The sequence below is a fragment of the Hipposideros armiger genome, unplaced genomic scaffold (genome assembly GCF_001890085.2).
Source record: "Hipposideros armiger isolate ML-2016 unplaced genomic scaffold, ASM189008v1 scaffold_554, whole genome shotgun sequence".
Taxonomy (NCBI): Eukaryota; Metazoa; Chordata; class Mammalia; order Chiroptera; family Hipposideridae; genus Hipposideros; species Hipposideros armiger.
In genome coordinates this window covers 865,471-882,828 of record NW_017731904.1, presented here as the reverse complement: position 1 = coordinate 882,828, position 17,358 = coordinate 865,471, and the positions used below count along the sequence as shown (strand labels likewise).

At 34.5% G+C, this 17,358-nt stretch overlaps 1 long non-coding RNA gene across 1 annotated transcript in view; it reads left to right on the top strand.

Annotated features, from left to right (window-relative positions):
- The window catches only part of LOC109371233 (uncharacterized), a 93,693-nt gene extending 85,437 nt beyond the window's left edge, over positions 1–8,256 (top strand). Inside the window, exons 2-3 of the long non-coding RNA XR_002121845.1 lie at positions 6,166–6,276; positions 8,225–8,256. This is a non-coding gene — a long non-coding RNA (uncharacterized LOC109371233). The remainder of the gene's footprint in view (positions 1–6,165; positions 6,277–8,224) is intronic.
- The last annotated feature ends 9,102 nt before the right edge of the window (positions 8,257–17,358 follow it).

The following is a 17,358-nucleotide window of genomic DNA, read 5'->3' as shown; positions in this document are numbered from 1 at the left end:
GTGGACCTCACTCTCAGATTTCAGGTCCAGTAGTTCTGGGATGGGGCCTGAAATTTTCCATTTTTAACAAATTTCAGATGAAGTTGCTGCTGTTAGTTCATGCACCACACTTTGAGAACAATTAGGATTGACAAATATCTATTATTTTTTTATTCTTCCTGTTTTCATCAACTAATTTTAACATCTCTTCTGTTTCATGTTTTCAAACATTTACTATGTGGCTTTTATATTATACTCATTTTCCAAATATTTCAAAATATTTTCATCTTCAAACACATTATCTTCCTTTCATATTAGATGTAAAAGATGTATACTCATTTTAAGTTGAAAGTTATTAGAAATATTTTATGAAATAATTATTTCTAAAAAGAGGTGCTTTATGAATACACACAACTCTACTAAAGACCCAAAAATCTTCAATCTAAGTTCTTAAATATAGATGAATAGAGACATTTGGGCGGATCATGGAAAAACTTATTGTTGAATGAAAAAAGTCAGACACCAAAAGTATATAATCTGTGATTTCATTTTTGTCATGTTCGAAAAGCAGAGAAAATTAGTTGCTTGTTACAGAAAATAGGATAATGGTTTTCTTTGTGGGGAGGGGCAGGTAGTAGCTGGCAAGGCACTCAAGGGTGACAATGAAGTTCATGGTCATGTTCGACTGATTGATTTGGTTCCAGGTGCAAACTTTAAGCTGTACATTTGTTACCTGTGTATTTTTATGCATGTGTTTTATATTTTAATAAAAAGAATAATTATTTAAAAAAATAAAAGAATTGTTTAACATGTGTTTTCCACGGGGTGTTTTGTTTGTGATTGGGTCTTTTTGTATGTATTTCCTTGAAATGATTTATTTACTGCAAAGTGACCTGAATGGATATTGTGACATAACTATTTTCTGAGATTATTCTCTGGCACAAGTAGTTTTTAAAAAGTAAAAAAGCATTACTTTCCAACACTTTTTACAAGAACTTTTTATTGGATATTTAATGTTTTTATGCACATGAATTTTACAAATGAATCACAAATGTGTACATGAGAAAATCGAATTTATGTGAAATTTTTTATGTAAAGAATTAAATATCTGTTAATATATGCAAAGTAAAATAAAATACTAAAGGGCAAAAATTCAAGAGTTTTTTGGTTTTTAAAATTATTTTGCAATATGGTGAAACTGAGAACTCATTACTGTGTTTATGTTAGTTTTTAATTCATTTCTTTTTTTTCTCTTGCCTATAATCTATTTGAGGAGCATTATGTCATAGTTAGCTGAATTATAAAGAGGTGAGATAATTGGTTATTCAGTCAGTGATTCTACTAGATTAAAAACAAGACAGGTTGGTAATGATCCAGCCAAAGTGAATAAAAAGAGAACAGGTAAGCACATATGGTACAACATCTGCTTTCAAACTTAGAAAATATCTTCTCTAATCCCTGAAGCTTTCTTGGCTTTTCTTCTTAATTCTCTTTCCTTTGCAGAAAGCACTGTGAAAACATTTCCTGACTATTTTTTACACTTATTATAATTTTTCCAAATATTAAATCACTACAATTTCCATTTCACAGTTTCTGATCCTATCACAAAAGCTTCTGAATACTGAAGCAAATAGATTTAGAATAGTTAAATACAATGCTGAATCTGAATCTCAAAGAGACTCTTTCTCTTCTTGAAGTGGATTTAGTCTGTTTTGTTCTTTATCTTTTATGATAGAAAGTAGTTTTGATTTTCTAAAAGGCTGTCAATACATTGTAGGAATGTTATACAAACAAGGGTATTACACATTTTACTTGTATTATTCTTCATTTCACCAAAGATAGCTGAATGCACCCAGGTGCCATTCTGAACACCATGGTGCTTTGCAAATACATTTTTATCTTTTCTTTCCTTTCCACAATGACTTTGATTTGCTATCTTCTTAAAAAGCTGAATAAGAAAAATTAGTTTTAATATGCATTGTTTTGATTCCTGATAATTCGGAATTTCTGCTAATTCAGAAATTCAGGCTGATCTATGGAAAGTATTTTTCTGTGTATGAAATAAAAAGTCTCTATAAGCAAGAACTTAGAAAGGATCTTCCAATTACATAAATATTTACTAAGTAATTATTTAACAATAATTATTCGAAATATATTCTTGTTCAGTGCTCCAACATCAACAGATGACCTTTCACAATAATTTCACTACATTCCTGCATAGCTAGTCTACCTTTTATGGAGCACCTACCACCATACATAATGCGAGTTTTCCTAACATCTGCCTAATTGACCCTCACAACTATCCTGGAGGGCATCATTCCAACTACACAGATTAGAAAGTGAGGCTTAAAGCTGTTGAAATCATGAGTCTGATATCACAGAGCTGGTAAAGGGGAGGCTGGCTCGTGATTCCAATCTCAATCTCTTTGATTCCATGACCCATGTACTCCTGGGCCTATGTTAATACATAGCACTTATGAGTGTTAATATATTGCCTCCTATTTGAATTAAATAAAGATTAATATAAACATTCTGAATTCTACATGGAGTGAGGAATATTACATTCATTTTAAGGATCAAGGTAACAAACCATCCCCACTGTAATAGCACTGGGAAAATACCGCCTGTCAGAAAACTCAGAAAAACATGATACAAGCCAACAATGGAACTGTTTTTGCAAGATTTAAAATATTGTGGTGGGTTTCTCTTATTTCTAATGATTAAGATGTATTTTGAAGACACACTAATTCTTTAAGTCCTCAGTTTCACAATTAGGAAAACATCTCTTTAGTATTCTAAATATATATGGTATTTGGAAAGAAGTTGTTTATGTTTGCTTGTCTCTAAAACAGAAAAATGATATGTTTAGTTTACTTCATTGTTGTTCTTGAAAGTTTCCATAGTTGTGCCTCCTTTATATTATGGCCTCACTCAAGAGATGATAAGTTCATAAAATACATTTTTAACATCTTTATGTCAAATAAGCTTTTTAACTTCTGAATGGTTTCTATCACTTTTCTATAAATAATCAGTCATTTCTTGCTGCATAATAGCTTTTTTATGATAAAGGAATAACCACTAGCTTCCTTTTACTTGTATATTTAATTGGTTCATTGTGGCTGTGAGTTATAATCAACAAGTGATCTAAGAATTTATTCAATACATGTTCATGTTATTATCAATCAGCTATTTTATATTGTCAGCATCTGCTTCTATATCATCCTTAGATTATTCTAATCTAACCTATTGTCTTTAGAAAGATCCTCATTAAAAATGTAAGCATCCAGCATTGGAATAACAGAGGAAGGAAGAGTCTATTCAAATTCTAAGTGAATTTGATATTATAGCACCAGGTGATATAACATTATTGTGCTGTACTCCATACTCACACACATACAAAATACGAATGACTTCACAAGTATATTTACTAAAGAGAAAACAGGATGAAAAAGAGAAAGGAGACAGATGGAAATAATCAGCTCTATTCTCCTGGCAGGCAGGAGTCCTGCTAAGCTGACTTCTTAGGAAGAGAGAATATCATTTTCCTGCCCATCTAGGACTAAAGTTGCTGCAGACCGGAAATCTGTGGCTTTCCTCAGAACTGTCACTTTTTTGGTGGAAAAGATTTAGGGGACTTATCTAGAAGCCTGGCATACGATATAATATAAGCACCATTGTTTGTAGCAGTGGCTCAGTAAGATCTCCTTCCTGCGTGGCCACAAGCTTTGACCATGATTGCTGCATCCTTATGCCAAAAACGATGCAGTAGTGTGGGGAGCAGGGGTGGAATCTCTCTTTTGCCTAGAGTGACTTTGTCTTTCCTTAAGCATTTCTTGAGTTACCTTAACACAACTTCTTCCACAATGTAAATGAGATTGATTAGTAAGCCACAGTAAAATATTTTCAGTTATATTTATATATATATATATATATCAAATCACCATAGATATATGGTTATTTGTTTTGTGTTTTATAGTTATATGTTTTGTCTAATAACCATAGATATATAATTATTAAATTTATGTTTAATAATGTTTATTATTTATATATAATATCCATAGATAAATGGTTATTTGATTTTCTATGTTTATATATGGCTATTTGTTTATTGATATATTGTTATATGTTTATTTTCCATTTGTATCAGAAACAAAATCCATTATGGAAAGTTAAAATGTTTGGCTGTCTAAAGAAGTGCAGAGGCTGCAGTTCAAATTGGGTTTAGAAATTGCATTATTTGAACACAGTAGGGCCCAAAGTACATAAACTGGCTTATCCAATCCCCTCTCATGAAAAGAGATCTAACTATTAAATATAAAGCTATGTCTTTAAATGTATAAAAGCTTATAATTTGCTTTCTACTTCACTATTCATTTAAGCTAATTATTTAAATATGAATGTATTATTTGCACAAATGTCCCTAATTGAAAATTAAATAGGCCTTTTTCCTTGTGAGGCAGAGTAACACATTCGTATGCTTCCTCTCATAGACACTTAGAATCTTCTTCAAATTAACAAATAGTGTGGGTCTTCCTCTGCTATTAGATGGTGAAAGTGGATAGTGATCGGTTATTCATCACCTTTAAAGTTCTTCTCAGCACAGACATTCAGGTACATACCCATTTTCTATTTTGAATGTGATTTATTTTTCATCTCTTATTTAAGTTTTCAGCTCTTGGCATGTAATAAGATCGGAATATTTTTCCTTTCTTTTCATATGGTTGATGGCTACTCAGGAAAGTCTTCAGAACCAGCTCAACCTATTTCTACCTATTTTGTTGTCCTTAAGTTGATATATGTAATTAACAAAGAACAGTATTCACCCATCCTGACATTGTTAAAGAAACTTAAATGTAAGACAGATTAATTTACCACTGATTCTTTATCTTTACCATGAGTTACATAAATGAAAAAAAGTAAAACTAGACTAGAATAACAAAAAGTATCTCCTCAGTTTTATCTGTGTTAACGACTTATACGTTATTTAATCCCTGAATCTTAAACTGCTAAATATCTTTTCCTCTCTTGCTTTTTAAAATTCTTTCTTTTCAAATACACTCTACTGAGGACATTCTAACCCTTCCTACCTCCCTTGCCCTTTAGTAACATCTATCAAAGTTGTCTTAGGACTTTGAGTATCTTGCTAGGTGAATATCTTAGTCACTCACCACTCTTTTACTACTTAGATATTTTTGTATGAGGCTTCTTGAGTTTGTATGTCTATTGATATTCTTATGACCTTCTCACTGGTTGGGCTCCTTCCCTATGAATGGTTTTTGATGCTAACAGGAAGAATGACATCCCTAAGAAATTCCGTTCCCAGGCATTGAATGCCACACAATTAAATTGCAATTATAGTTTACAGGATCTAAGAAATAACTTTTGATAAAAGTTAGTTTGGTTTAAAATCAACAACATAAGTGTACAAATCTGTTCTAAGGTTTCTAATTTTTACTGTCACTTTCTGTTATAAAATTATTTTTTTAAAAAGGCTTATATAGAAAAAGTAATTGATATAAGCACATGTTTTTATTCTTAAAGAGCAAGCAATTTCAAGCATTTTAAAAATGTATACACTTATTCAAGTATGAAATGTAATTGACAAAAAGAAGAGAAAACTTATGGTAATAATTCTTATTGGCAAAAGTCATGGCCACTATTTTTTCAGCATATATTCTGTTAACATCACCTGATACATGTGATAGAGAATACTTATTCCAAACTTGTAGCATCGTTGTACATTAATTGTCTTACATATTTCTGCAATGTGTTATTTGCTACGGGGGACAGAGAAAACAAATGATCACTTGTTTGTGTTCATATGTATCATATAATCATGCTTGGATTAAGAAGTTTTAGTTTAAATTCTATTTCTACACTTTGACTTGAATAATTTTTCATGTATAGAGATAATTCTATACTGGGTTTGATAGAAAAAGGATCGTATCTATTTTCAAGAGAAATGTGTCAATGCTATGTAGGTATTGTTTTTCTTTCCTTTATTTTCATATGGCCTGACAAGGGCTTCTCTTAGGATAAAAAGAGATAGCTAATACCAGACTAAAAGTGCAAAGATAGTATGCCAAATGAAATAAAAAATCAATGTGATATATCTACATTTGCTACTTTTAATAGAGCTGTTTTCTCTTCTATTCCTTTCCTTTCTAATAAATGATACTTGTACAGTCCACTGGTGGGACAGAAAAGGGAAACTGGATCTTTGAAACCCTCTGTTGTCACCTCTCTCATTATTCCCGCTCTGATGACAACACGGAGCATACTGTCAACGTCCTCCAGGTAATACCCTTATTACATGTGTCATTAGAGGATGTTTGCCATAGCTGCTTTAACACCACAGACATTTTAAGTAGGTTATTCCATCACTTTGCCATTTTGATTATGACAACAAAATGACACCATATTGAAATGGATTTTGGAAAGAAAGGCTAACTGTCCAAAGAGGTCTATGCTCATTCTAATTAAAATTGGCTTAGGTGGCACAACCTTCATAATTCAGAGGATGACTGTGAAGGATATGCATGTTGAAAACCTCCTTTGCTCATTAGTGCTATTTCTGTCAGACACCACTACCTGCTCTTTTCTTAATGAATGCTAAGCCATCTCTTTAGAAGATTGTGCTGCTTCCCTGAACTGAGGGAACTGTCTTATTTCCTCCCAAGTTCGTCAGGAGTAAAATTGGGGAGTCACCTCTTTGACATTTCACAACCTCTGTACTTATTTATCTCTTTGAGACCCTGTGCTCCAGAGATATCACTGTCTTAATTAAGAAGAAGGATGTGACCATGGTAAATTGACTGATTTCATTGATTAAGGACTAGCTGTACAAGTAACATTGATTTTAACAGTGGGTCTACATAAATGTAATTGTTCGAACATGGGGCTGCATAATTATGGTGATGTACGAGAATAGTTGGTTTGTCCTTTTCAACCTTCACTAACATTCTTTTGCATGATAATGTACCTTGCACAATTAGCAGAAATTTTAAATGTTACAAAATGTCTTTTGTGAAGACATGAAGTAATAATTATATTCTAATTTAATTCAACAACATCAGACAGTTTTTCTTTTTCTTTCCTTTCGTCTTTCTTCTCTTCGTACACATAAGTTCATGTATATGGTTGCATGAATACAGCTTTTTACCTTCTAATACCAACAATCAGTCCATACAAATGTATACAAAGAACCCATCTTGTATTTCAAAATAAATATACTATATATGTTCTGAAACAATAACATTTACTATTAAATACATTTTCTAAATGGGTTCTCCATACAAGGGCTTAAATTCAAAGAAAGTATCTATTATCATCCTACATATTTATGAAAAGAATATGTAAAGGTCAATGATCTTATAGAAGATCAATGGTTATTAAATTATTTATGTTAAATGATACTTTAATAGAACAAACATATGTAAATCACAATATAAATAAAACAGCATTATTATTGTTGCATTTATAATTAATATTTTTAAATGATGTTGCAAAAATAAAGCTTTCCAGGATATCACTGTAGCAGCCTTATCTAATAGGAGCTAGAATTCCAAGTAGATAATATTAGTTTATAGGGAGTCAAGTGCTTTGATGCTTAATGAACTGAAGGAAAAAAAAATTCTAACCTTGTATATAGTGAAATTTTTAAACAATAAAGAGGAAGGAATCACAATAGTATCTAGATTTTTTAAAAATCTTGGTTAGTGAGTAAGGAGCATTGGATTTTTGTCGTACACCTGCCACTAATTAGTTCTGTGACTTTTAGTAACTGTGTACTGTACATAATAAAAAAGTAGCTCATAAAATAATTCAGCGGCTCATTCTTCCTATGAGTCTATCTGGTTTAACCACTGGTAGGACAACTAAAAATAATCTATAAACTATTAGGAAAAATGCTATGTCTCCAGGTTGACTGCGCTTGTATGTGTGTTTACTTGTTTGTTGATTTTTAAATGGTCTGTATTTGTAGCTTGAACTAGGATGGAAGGTTAATGACCAAACTGCTAGTGTACTATTATTCTGTTAGCATCCAAAGCCTTTCTATGTAATCACATGATCCCTTCTACATAAACTGAATTCTGTTCCATGACCTTTATATGTATGGAAGAGGGACAATGATTTTGGAATTCATCCAATGTGTGTTCCCTTATCAATAAAACAATTCCTTTTCCTGCATCTCTCCTTCACGGAAGCTAAACTTATTACTTTCCTCTCCCTTCTCCCACTTCAGAAAGAAGAAGATAAAAACCTACACAATGTTACCGAATGAATCCTAATACCTTGCAAGTAGATGGATAGCCTGGTAGAACGTGGGAAGGATACGGGGAGATGGAGATTTTTTTGGCGACTCCATGCTAAGGCACGGTAGCAGCACTAGAATGGAAAGTGCACCACAGCACGTTAGCAAGAACCAACATTTTCACCTTCCTTTGGCCCCCAGGAGGAGTAGAATAGAACCCCATGTGATGTGAAACTGCCAGAGGAGGAAAGAAAATTTACTTGATTTAAAAGCTCACGTACCTAACATCAGGCCACCACAGCAAAATGGCCCTGCCCCCAAGTCCACATGTTGCCAGCCTAGACACAGCCTGGAAAAAAAGCTGTTGGAACGTAGAAAGATATAAAATCAAAGAGAAGCTAGTAAAGCAAGACAGTGCCACTGTACTAGGATTCAAGAAGACAAGCTGCACATCTGTCAGCTACACCTCAGAGCAGAGAAATGGTCTGAAAGACCAGACCAGAGATGACCCTCTGCCACCAAGAAAATATGTCTAGAGAAAATCTTAGGGGCTATATGGGGACTTAAGACTCCTTTTCCCTTTTCAAGACCGCCGAGAGCCCAAAGCAGCTGGACACTTTTTTTTTAAGGCATTTATCTAAAAGAGACTATGTAAAGTTGAAGAAAAAGAGAAACAGAGAAGCTAAATTTAAAGGTACAGCATTGTCCCCAAAGCTGGCTAACAGTTAACCATACAATGGGTCTACTGAGTTAAAGCATGTCATTTATACAAAATAAAGAAGTCACATTTTCTTTAAGGTGGGCAGAAGTGTGTTCAAATTGTGCCCACTAAATTTATGTTGTTTTACAACTATGCATGGTCATTTTCACTTGGTCATGGTTTTATTTTTCTAATTATCTTCATTTTAAATTTAAATCAGTCGAGAGGCCTTCCCATTGGGTGGAGGGGTTGAGTGGGGAAGTAGATGCTACTTGTCAAGAGCCTACTACGTTCTGTGTTCTCTGCTGAGCACTTGAGATGCACGGCCTCATTTAATCTTTCCCATGCCTGGATCAGCACATGTCACTCTAGTGTTAATGATGAGGCCGAGTGGCGCGATGGTTAAGAACTGGCTTGGGATGCCAGAGGACCCCGGTTCGGATCCCACATATGAGGGCCAGTGACACTGCCCTCCACAGCTGAGATGCTCAACCTGGAGCTGGGCTGCCGTGAGTCGCCGGCGACGGCGTGGGCTGCAGTCCCTGTGGCAGTGGGTTGCCATCGGCTACCGTGCGTAGCCAGCAGCCAGCGTGAGCGGCCAGCAGCCGCAGTGAGCGGCCGTCCAGAAGCCGGCGACTGATCTGCCTCACCCGGGAAGAGCGCAATGATGGTGCCAACTTGGGCCAGTGAAGCAACGTCCTCCACAACTAGACTGAAGAACAAAACGACAGCAACTTGTCTGTCCCCTTTCCCCCAATTCCCCAGCACTGTTCCCATCCCCCCAATTCACCAATAAAAATCTTTAAAAAAAAAAAAAAGATTTGTTAAGAATATGGGAATATAACCCTACTTTGTGTTTACTTCTTTAATGCATACATGCGCGTGCCCATGCACACACAACCCCCACACACCTCTCTTCTTGTTTCAGTAAAGAAACAATTCAATTATACTCACTGGGAGAAACACATAAAACCTATTCAAAAATATTTTTCTTTTACCCTCTCAGGCATATATTCACTTTTACTAAGGCTGGAGTCAGAAAAGGAGATTGCTGCAAAAGTTTATTTTTAAAATGTGAGTAGTTTTTTGCCTGTCAGACAGAAAAGACACAAAAAGTAAGAGAAAGGAGTAAGAGCTGGAAAAACGAAGGACGTTTGGAGATCTGCTAATTGCCAGGGATGACTGCAACATCAATACAAAATGGCAAGGGTGAGATATGCAGCTGGCGAGTCGTCAAAGCCACATTATGAGTAACTCATACTTTATTAAAAGGACTTCAGATTTCATCCCCAAAGACAGTGGAAAGCCACTGAAGGTTTCTAAGCAGGAGTGTGACATAATAAAAACTGCAGGAAAAAAAAAATCTCTTTGCCATCCATGTAGAGTTTAACATAGAAAGAAGAGACTAGGAAGCATAAACTCAAGTTCAGAGACATCTGCAAAAACTCCTAGAGAGAAACACTGTCTATGTGAAATACCGTAATGCAGCGGCAGGTGAAAGAAGAGGTGGAATATATCTGAGAGATAAGAGAAATTCTCATAATCAGGTGGGAACTCAACTCGCTGTTTCTACCAAACTCCATGGGGGTTGGGTAACAGATTACTGCCAGAACAACTACAGAAACAGTTTGTAGGCCTTGATTTCCCTGGTACGCCTATGATTATGCTTGGGATCTCCTGAGACCGGGACGCTATGAATTTTTGTAGTCTTGGCTGTCATTTGCGCAATGGACCATAGAAAATAGAGTAAAAAAAAAATCTTTATTCTTCATAAGATCAAATGTGTGTGAAGCCATAGTCAGGACATTTTGTTTTGTTTTATTCTCTTATTTATACAGATGGGAAAAGAAAAAAAAAAAGAACTTGAACACTTTGGGGCATATATAATATGTAAATATTATGTTTAGGCATATATATATTAAATTGTTTATATTTACTAACTTTATTGTTTTAAGGATTATTAAAAGCATATACTTAGTTGAATTAATCATTTTCTTCAGGCTTTATACTAAATTAAACTCTACTATATAAATGTACACCTCATTCTTGGCAACTGATTTTGGACAGCTCTGTTTCTTAAACAACAACAATAAAAAGTAACATTTATTAGTAAATTCCTAATGTATCAGGAATGACACGAAGTACTCCACATAGATTTTCTCATTAAATCCTCCCAATTACACAGTGAGGAAGTGCTATTATGAGAAAACTAATCATGAAGTTGCTCCTAGATCATATTACTTATAAGTGGTAGTGAGAACAATTCAAACCCGAACAACTAGACTCTAAGCCCTCTGGTATAGGTGGATTCATTTGCCTGGAAGTTCCTGGAATACAGTAGTTGTTCTAAACATCTGTTAAATTAATAAGCAAACAGATTTTGTCCATCTATAAGTAAATGTCAAACATATTCATAGAACTAGAATGACCTTCCTTGAAAACAATGGGTAGACATGGGGCAGCATAATCAGGAAACTCAAATGAGTAGAAAAAGGCTTATAACAAGGGTAATTCCAGAGGCAGCAAACTCCCTGATGGAGGTGTTTCAAAACAAACAAACAAACAAACAAACAAACAAACAAACAAACAAACAAACAAAACAAATAACAAAAAAACCTGCAGAAAGGATGGAGAAAATATGAATTTTATACATATCAGGGAAGGAAAATTAACAGAAGTTAGCGAGTAATAGGATGTTATAGGTTAGGAAGAGAAACTAGTCCATTTTATATACTATTATGCAAAGGTATCTAAAATTCACAATTGCTTTCCATTAGTGATATTTATGGGGTCATGCCTCATAATTTTCATGACTCGTAGAATTTGTTGCAACAACTTTGAAATTTACATATAAGGAGAGGAAATGTAATATTGGGAAACTACAAAGTGAGAAAAAGAGAAAAGGAGCTACTGGGGAAAAAAAGGTTTAGGACTTAGTTGTGTAACATTTGAATACTAATATATCCTAATATTTTTCTTTTATGACCTATTTGAACTCAGTCAATATCTATATATTTTTTTCAGATCAAGTAAACAAGCATTGCTTAAGAATCTATTATGTTTACTCAGACATTAAAAAAGTAAATACCTACTAGGTGATGGGTGTTATACCAAACACTTTACCTATTTAGTTATTACTTTATAATGAAATATAGAAAATAATCTCCAGTCAGCAATCAATTTACATGAGCAGAAATAAATTATATGAACTCAAAGTATCTGTAAATCAAAGAGTAAAATGGAACAATATGGGTTGTTAAAAAAGACATACTTTGGGAGGAAAGCAAAATTTGGGTTGAATTTAGGTAGTTACTATGACTATTGTATACCAGTACTTTTAGTCACTGCAAGGGATTACAAAGACAAAGAAAACTGTGTCTACTTTTATGAGGCTGAGTCTCTCTGAAGAATGTTTAAAACTTGTTTTGTCAGAAAACCAGAAGAGAGTATCTCAAAAAAGAAAATGGTATTTGTAAAAGAATCCTCATGAAACCAACACATTGGGAGCAGGGAGCCACACTGGGAAGTAGTGGAAGACGATTACGGATAAATAAAATGGAACCATTTAGTTGTGAGTTCTTGGGTAGCATAAGCATATCAGATTCTTGGGAAAACTCATCTTTGTGTAGTCCACATAATATGGGATTGCTTTTTCCTTCTTTGAAATGAGACTTTAAATAAAACAATGTTGCAGTCAAAGAAACATCAGTTCAACTTCTAAAGCCTCAGAAGGCAATGCAAAGCTTTATCTTAGTGTTCCTTGAAGGACCTGGAAGAAGCTTTACAATGTATCAAAGAGAAAACCTTGTAACTTCTCTTTAAATATCCCTTCCTCTTCTCTATGTCCCTCTTTCTTCACAGGTCCCTGACATCCCATACTGCACTTTGCTGGTTCATTCAGTTGGAGAGGCATTATTCATACCTATTCCCTGATAAAAGCCTGTACACCCTGCACAGGGGCCTTCTTAATCTTTTCTTGGACGTCCATACGTCTTCCCCCCATAATGAGCAGCCCTTGTAGAATTCTGGTGAATAAAAATGTGCGTTTTCCTACATCATCCTCAGAGAAAAATATTTGGTCTTGAAACAAAACTATTCACAATTCATTCAGACTAGATGGAAAGAAAAAAAATTAAAACAGGAAATTGTATGCATTCATAGATATATTGTGGTTATTTGTTCTTGTTGTTTTTATTTCTGTATGTTTGTTTTACTAACAACCCACTTTCTCCCCTACTTTCTCCTCCTGCATTGAGCATTTATCTTTTCTGTTGTCCTTGAGAATTTTATTGCCTGTATTAACCAGGTAGAGTCTATGAAAATTTGTTCTAGAAGACACTGTAATTGTTTGGGGAGTTAATGCCACTTCAGTTGCTTTTTACAAGTGTACAGTTGGCCCCATAATGCTCCTTTACAATGCAATGGCACAAAGGTGAGGAAGACAAGACCTTGGATGATTCAGCCATTGTTTTTATGTTTGTCCCCCAACCATACCAAAACAACAGCAGCTGAGCACCTCGCCATCTGAGAGATACTATGTTCGCACAGCCTTGCTGAGGAAGCAAATTGGAAGATGGAGTTTCCACTTAATGCCCCAGACTGTTTTAGTATGGAAATCATTCTTATCTTTACATACTGGGACCTTGCTTGTTGGACATCAGCTTCAGCAGAGGAAGGCTTAGCTGTACCAATTCCAGTTAGTGAAGTCCTTAAAGTAATAGGTTATACATTTTTCAAAATATTTGCTTGAAGGAGTAATACTGATTAGAATTTTTACACAGTAAATTACTCAGTAAAAAAAAAACTTCCTACAGAATATTTTTCTTACACAACTATAATTAATTAATGTGGAAGGACTAAGGGAACTAGAAAATCACATTTAGAATACCACAGCAATAATTGCTGTGTGCAAGATCCACTAATGAACACTGACATTAGTACATGAAAGTTTAAAATGAGACAGGTATTTGTAAAGTCTCAAAGCATTTCTTCCAAAATATGTATTGATTGCTCTGGTGATTTTAACACAAATCCACATTTTTCCCCCCAAGTGGTGAAGCTTAATTCCTCTTTCCTTGAATGTGGGCTGGATTTAGGGGTTACTCAATGCATCGAGTATGGGAAGGGACCAAAAAAAAATTACAGTGGAGAAGCCTGGCACCACCTTAGCCACAAGATCACCATTAACATCACCAGTAATGAGACATAATGCTAGCATGTTACTCTAATTTGACATGATAAGAAGAAAATATTGTAGCATTGCTGTGGTAGTTCCCCCTCAAATCCTTAACCTCATTTGAATCATGAGAAAACATCAAGCAAACCCATATTAAAGGACATTCTACAAAATGCCTAACCAGTACTTTTCAAAAGCACAAAAAACATGAAAAACAATTTTGTCCATGAGTATTTGTCACAGATTAGCAAAGACTAAGGAGACATGGCAATTAAATGCAATATGATATCTTGGATTGGATCCTGGCCATTAGTGTAAAGTTTGGACCACCTGAGCATGTCTGCATTTTAGTTATAATATTGTACCAATGTTAATTTCTTAGTTTTGATAATTCAAGAATTTGCCATTATCATGATAACGCAAGATATTTTCATTAGATAAAGCTGGGTGGTGGATACATGGAGATTTCCTGTACTATCCTTGTAATTTTTCTGAAAACCTAAAAGAATTTCAAAATAACAGCAAAAAGCAAAATCTAAATAAAAACATATGTGACATTACTTGTCCTCACAATTAAAAAAATTAAAAAACCTCAAAATTTATTTTATGTCTAACATTTATATCCACAAGAGCTTAAAAGAAAAACAAAAAGCAGTCTTTTCTCTTTATGAACTTATCCTCATCCCATCATACTGTTTTCATCCACTGGTGTCATTTTTACCCCTGGTGTCATTTTTTTTTTCAGAACCTGTCAAAAAAACAAAAACAAAACCAAATAAAAGAAAAAGGCAGGCTAAACAGTTGACGTTCCCTGCCATGCAAAGCTCACTGAGGCTATGTAAACCTTGAGTCTTAAATTGAGTCTTGGTTAATTTGTTCCCAAATACTGATAAGTAAGGTCTTCCTATGTTGGGAGTGGGACTAGGATGGGGATGAGATTAGAATTATGCTCTCTTGTTCACTTTCTAACTTTAGGATCCTCCCTGAAGGGATCTCAGACTCATAAAGTAAAAAATACCTGGGCTGTAATCCTTACTCTTTTTCTTATTGAGTCTGTAATCTCAGAGTAATCATTTAACCTCCATTAATTCCTCTAACTACAAAATTGAAATAATTGCCTCACAGAGTCATTGCTATTACATGCTTGAATATCTCAAGTCTTCTACTTCTCATCTACACCAGCACTTGCCCTACCCACACATGAATGATTTCTTCCCTGGACCACTGTGACAGCCTTTAAGCTGACTGACCTACACCCACGCTAGCCATTATCCAGTCCATTCCCCATCCTGGGGTACAAGCTGTCTGTCCAGAACACAAATTTCATCATTTTATCTTTCTAATTCAAACCTTCAATGACCTTCCATGGCTTGTGAGATAAATACAAAATTTATTCAATGGCTTGAAGACCCTATAAGCTCAAACTTCTCTAGGCACATCATATGTCATGCTCCTGTGTGCCGTCTTAACTCCAGCCACAGCATTCTTCTTCCACCTTTTCATACTCACCACGCAACCTGCCAGCAACCTCAACACGGCACCCTCTGCCTGGGTTGCTTTAATTCCCTCTGGTTACCTCCATTTTTGACTCCTCTATCCATACCTTAGCCCTGGTCACGTCCTCAAAAAAGACCCCTTCCATTTCTTTTATCACAGTATAAACATTTATACTGCTATGTGTATCTATTCTTTAACATGCAATTCAGTAAACATTGAATACATATTTGTGTGATTATTTGATGAATGCCTATAACTTATTCCATATGAAGTATATACCTAAGCTTTCTGAGAATAAGATCCTTTCTATTTTGGGTTAATCAATGTTTACTAAAGTGCTTGGCACATGTCAGTGATTGATAAATATTTGTTGAAATAATTATTAATATTTGCCACATGTTGAGTGCTATATAAATGTGCATATTGTTACCACATCATCACCTAAACCATATCTTTGATCTACATAATCATGATATTTTAGAGTTTAAGGATAACTGAAGTTTAGAATGGAAACTGAAATTGTTGGAAAATAAGGTTAGTGTCCTGGTCAGTTTAGTAAAAAGGGTTGAAAATAAATTATAGTAGGTTTCATTATTCTTGGTATTTATGCTCTTAACAGCTGCCACAAACACTGAATTAGCAAATATTGGGCCACTGCTCCTAGAAGAGATAGAGGGTTAGGTTCCTGAGAGCCTCTGAACATAGCATTTTCATTGACTGATCAATATATAACCTTGTTTTATGTGTGTTTTTGGTTTAAAGAAACTATATTTAATATATACTGTTTATCCATTAGCATTGAACTCATGACCAACAGCACTATAACTCATGCCTGAATGGAGCTTATCTAGCACATATTTTCTGTGTAAGGCACGTCACAACCTTCTCGCATTTAGAAACACTAGACAGCATTGTAACGCTTTGCTTGGGGGCCATTTTAAGTCCTTAACCAACAAAACCACAAAAATGGGAAAAGAAACATGGCACTGAATAAACTGCAAAAGGCATACTTGTTTACAGGATAAGAGCTGAACAGAGCTGAAACAAGAAGGCAGGATGTTGCTCTGTTCTAACTCAGTTGGGACCATGCCCGTCAGGCAAATCAAATTTCTCACCACTCGGTGCATGTCTGTGGGTTACTGCACTGCTTGTATTGATTCTGACTTTACAAATGCATTTTAGCAAGTAGGTGAATTCACAAATACGGAATCAGGAGGAAATGAGGATAGCCCATACCTGTCGCTTTCAGTTGATCTAAGGTGATTTCTTTTGTGTTTCCTTCTAAAAATTTGAAATTGTTAAGTAGTCGGAGAAGAGTTTAAAAGCTTTCTTCTTTATCAGAAATAATCTACCTAATCCACTCTGAAAAGAAATCTAATTTTTGAAATATGACTATCGCTATTGAATTTCTACCTTGTATAACACAGAATCAAAAATATTGTCCTTAGAAAGCAAAATGTGAATAAAGATATTATATTACCACATATTCATAGAGTACACAATAATTTCTTAAGTACATACTGGGGGGGGTGCCAAAAAAACATATACATGTGACTGTATTCATCTTTTGTTATCAGTATATATTATTACAATTTTAATGCTGTTTTTTCCTTTCTTAAAATGTGTATACATTTTTTGTCACCCTCTGTATTAAGCTTTTTTTAAAAAAAGTGTTTTTATTTTATTTCTAGATTGGTTCCAAACAAATAGATGTTAGAAGCCTGACATATTTTCACATACACTTGAGACGGC